At 35.2% G+C, this 5011-nt stretch overlaps 1 pseudogene; it reads right to left on the bottom strand.

The window, feature by feature from the left end:
• Positions 1-3312: 3312 nt before the first annotated feature.
• LOC111727437 lies at positions 3313-3423 on the bottom strand (annotated as a pseudogene).
• Positions 3424-5011: the final 1588 nt, after the last annotated feature.

Genomic DNA, 5011 nt, shown 5'->3' with positions numbered 1-5011 from the left:
CAATATTATATTGGCTGAGGATTTGTCGTAGAAGGCCTCTGCCTAAGAAATGTCCCACGTATACTTATTTTCTTAAGTGTTCTCATCAAAAAAGGATGCTGGATTTTGTCAAATGCTTTTCTTAAAGACACACAAAAATTTTCTAACCATTGAAAATTATTCTTAATTCTTTGTTGTTTTAAGGACTGTGGAGATAGTTATGAGCTGACTATAAATTTTCTTCCAAGCCTTTAGTGTTCAAATAACTTCATCTTTTGTATGAGAACTTTGAGCAAACTTTTACAAAATTTTTAAATTTCTTTTAGGTTCTAGTTGTTACATTGATTGTGAATCATAGCCTATTTTCAAAATAACTAGTTGTTCTTTCATGTTTTTTATCCTCATGATATTAGAAGAAAATTCCAATGAGGAAGCACCATTACCTATTCTAGTATTGTTATGGATGTTTTCAACTTGCTCAATATTTATCTAAAGTAAAGGAAGAATTTTTCTTATAAAAGAAGTTTTATTTAGTCAATTTGCATTTCCTTATTTCCTTGAAGATTGTGGAGATTTGGAAGAATGCTTTGTAAACAATAACAAACTTTCTTCACTTACAAATTCTGGTATAGTATATAATTCTATTCACACCACAAGGCATATGATTCATATTTTTTACAGTTTTTATTATACTAAAAATTCATTTTTGGTTGAGTCCAAATTTATATGATGCTAAGAACTGGCAAAGAACCAGCCAAGGAGCCTCAGTTGGTAATGAAGGTGATAGAGAAAAGGATGATGCCATATTAGTGAAGTCAGTTCTTTAAAAACGTAACTGTCAAGCACACCACCGAAGAAGGGCAAACCTGGAGAAAAGATCAGTGGATTTTTGTTATAAAGATGTGACTAGGGATAAGTGCCAAAGTCTTAGCAGCAGATTGAGGAGATTAAATTCCAAGCCAATAGAAATAACAGACACAGAGGGAATAGAGGTTTTGGCATTGTCAGCCCATCATACCCAGCATGTATTCTTTGCCTACCCTTTCCACCCTACCTAGCTATGTGATGCTAGTAGCAAGTTGTTGTCTTCCAGGAATGGTGGAAAAATCAGCTTAATAGGTCATTACAATCTGAACATTCTTCTCACTCATTATGCCACAGCCAGCCAATTATTAACTTCCTATTTACAGTGGTTCTTAAATTTTGGCATGCATCAGTATCATCTGGAAGGTTTGTGAAATCTCAGATTGCTGAGTTCTGCCCCAAGAATTTTTGTTTCTATACGTGGGGCCCAAGAATTTGCATTTATAACATGATCCCAGGTGATGTACTTTTATGGTCTAGGGACCCACTTTGAGAACCAATGCCATATTTCATTCCTTTGACACTCACCTCAGTTCTCTTCCACTAAGGATAAATTAGTCTTTCAAGAAGATTAACAGCAAGGGAAATGAAGTGGAGAAAATAATAAGCTGTTTTACATCTGGCAACAAGACAGGGTACAGGGTATAAGCAAATCAATATAGCAGATAATAATGAGGAGCTTATTAGAATTGAGTTGCTTATAGGAAATAGAGATAGAAAGGATGGGGACATGTGAGGAGGGGAAAAGGAAGTTTGTTTACTTTTTCCTACTTTGTGCCAACTGGCTCTCAGAGCCAAGAGCAGAACTTCAGAGTTGGATAGTGTTAATTGCAATACATGTAGAACCTTTTCAGGAATGTGATAGAGTTCTCTAGGGCTGTCTAAGATCCCTGTCATCTCTGAACACCGTTAGTAAAGAGCTGCCACACAGAATTTCTCTGCCTATGTGGGTTTAAGATAGAAAGTGATAAGTTCATTTCCTAGCCTACTGGTAATTCTAATGGGGATACTTTAGCAGATAATTAATTCTTCAGGGAGTAATTTTTTTTATGGTTTAGTTTAACTTGAAAATGTTTTATATGAAACTTACCTGCCTATGGGAAATCATAAAATCTTAGCTTCATTATCTTGCTGATGAGCTATGTAATTAGTGTAGGAAAGTAGTTATCAGGCATTTCCTAAGATATCTCAAGGAGTCTGCCCTTTGAACTTGGGGTAGGGGTAGGCAAGGCAGTTACAACATGAGAAGCACTTAACAGTATAATGACTGAGTACTGGGCCTTGACTGAGGAAAAAGGAAAATGAGATAAGACCAAAATGTGTTTAAAAACAAAACAAAAGAAAACTAGAGATCCAAGACTGTGTGTAGATGATGCATGGCGATAAAGGAATGAATGAGTAATTTTAGGAATCAATTTCAGGTGAGATGGAGAGAACGCATTCCACCCTATCTCCACCACTGAATACAGCTATGAAACAATAGATGTTGAGCAGCTATTAGAGGGATCTGAAAATTAAGTAGTAACAGGAAGATTGGAAAGAAGATCAGAATCTAAAGTCCCACCAAATTGTGGTGAGTTTACTAAGTTTCTTATCCTCTAGTCCTCTTGCTTCTTGATCCAGGACAGAGGAGCAGTCACAAAAGTAAGCAGAGAGGAGTAACTGAAGCTAGGCATGGTGGCTCACGGCTGTAATCCTAGCACTCTGGAGGCCAAGGTGGGTGGATTGCCTGAGCTCAGGAGTTTGAGACCAGCCTGAGCAAGAGCAAGACTATCTCTAAAAAAATAGCCAGGCGTTGTGGCAGGTGCCTTTAGTCCCAGCTATTAGGGAGGCTGAGGCAAGACGATTACTTGAGCCCAAGAGTTTGAGGTGGCTGTAAGCTATGCTTTCATGACTCCGTCGCAAAAAAAAAAAAAAAAAAAAAAGTAACTAAGGACCCATGTTTCTATTCACAGAACTTGGAAGGGGAGTCCCAAGAAAATATCTAAAATGTGCAGGGAAGATTATGATGATGGGAGGCTTCAGGCTAGAAACTCCATTAAATTGTTAAGTTATTCCAAAGTTTACTGGAACATTACAGTAAACATTGATTACTGGATCTTGTGCTAATTAGTATAACAAAGATTGAAAATTGGACTAATGAAAAATATTTCTGGCCAGAACCCAGACTTCCACTGAGTGATGCACACATGGGGCAGATCTGAATATTTCTGCAAAGGTTTTGAAAACTGAACTGTTAAAAAAAATTAAAAAAAGAAAACTGAACTGTTGTTGAAACCACTTCCTACAGAAGATGAGATGAAACTTTTGGCCTGAATTTAAGTAGGTCAATTTATTTTTTATTATTTTAATTTTCTAATATTTTATTAGGCAATTTTTCAAACACACAGTATAAAGTACAGTTGAAAGAATTATATAGTGATCACCTGTACATTACCACTTTTTTTTATATTTTTCTTTTTGTTCTTCACATGTAAGGAATTTGTTTGTAAGAAGGCTACAAGTTTTGTGTCCCTCATCACAATGACCCCAGATTCCTGTTGGGTGTGTTATAAATACAATTCTTTTTGAAAAAACTAATTAATTAATTACTTTTTAAATTTGAAAATATTAAAGGGTACATAATTCTTGGATACATAATTTGCTTTGTATGAATTGAGTCAAAGTTATAAGCATGCCCAGATAGTGTGCATTGTTTCTGTTACATGTGAATTTACCCATCCTATTCCCTGCCACACTTTATTTTCATTGAGTTTTACTTCCACATGTGTACATAAGTATTGATCAACTAGTTCCAATTTAGTATTGAGTACATGTGGTGTTTGTTTTTCCATTATTGTGATACTTTACTTAGAAGAACGGTCTCCAGTTCCATTTAGGTTGTTACAAAAGATTCTAGATCACCAATTTTTTTTATGGCTAATTATTACTCCCAGTTTACACATATCACATTTTATTAATTCTTTCATGCATTGTTAGATAAATGCTTGCTAAAATAAATATATCCACATTCTCCACAGGATTTAAAAGAGACCCCATATCTCAAAACATGATATCCCACTCCAAAATTACTCAAAAAATGAAGAATCAGGAAAATATCAATTCTCATGGGGAAAGATGATCAACAGATACAAACATTAAGATGGCACAAATGTTGGAATCATCTGATAAAGACTTTAAATCAGCTATTCAAAAACATTCCAATAAGCAATTGTAAACACACTGAAAATTATATGTAAAGAAGAATAAGTAGAAAATACTAGAACTAAAAAATATAATAACTAAAATATAAAACTCACTAAAAGAGCACAAAAGCATAATGGGGATAACAAACTAATTTGTGAATTAAATTGAAAATGGATCAGTAGAAACAATCCAACTTTGGAATCAGGAAAGAAAGATTTAAAGCAAATGAACAGAGACTCAGAGACCTGTGGGACAATAGTGAAAGGTATAAGATCAGAGTCTTGGAAAGAGAGCAGAAAGCATTCAGTACATAAAAAAATACATTTCAAGAAATACTAGCTAAAAAAATTTCTAAATTTGGCTAACCACATAAACCTACAGATTGAAAAAGCTGAATGAGTCTTAAAGGGGATAGACAGGTCCAAAGAAATTCTATTCTCAGACTATTAGAGGTGAGAATTCACCTCTGAGCTGTTTAGTGGAGCTGGTTTAGTTCACCCAGCAGAATTAGCAAGTTTGGCTGAATCTAAGGGAGAGCAAGAAACTGAGGGAGTGGGAATTGAGGCAGCTGGGACTCCAATATAGCAGAAAAAGAAGTACAGTTATTAAGTTAAGTAAACCAGAGATAAGCATAGAGTTTTCATGGAGAGTGGAAAAGGGTCTGGTCCCCCCATTAGTAAGAGGAGATACCACAAAAAGGCAACATACTAATATAAACACTTTCATCTCAATTCCTCCTACATTCATCTATAAGAATTCCCCTTGGTTCCTCTTAGGTCCTCAGGGATGCTGTCCTGGTTTCATTCATTATGGACTACCTCATTTGTCAGGTAAATCCAATTTTCTTTAACTCTGAATCAATAAATATTAACTGTTATTTTACTAGTAGTGAGGTGTCAGCGTCTGTTAGTATCATGATGTTTATGACATTATGGTGTGCATTATTCTGTGAAGGGGATCCTCATCTTTGTTTTATGGAAGG

The sequence above is a fragment of the Otolemur garnettii genome, unplaced genomic scaffold, assembly GCF_000181295.1.
Source record: "Otolemur garnettii isolate 467f Iridium unplaced genomic scaffold, OtoGar3 scaffold00105, whole genome shotgun sequence".
Lineage (NCBI taxonomy): Eukaryota > Metazoa > Chordata > Mammalia > Primates > Galagidae > Otolemur > Otolemur garnettii.
The sequence above is the reverse complement of the archived record's forward strand: the minus strand, read 5'-3'. Positions and strand labels throughout refer to the sequence as shown.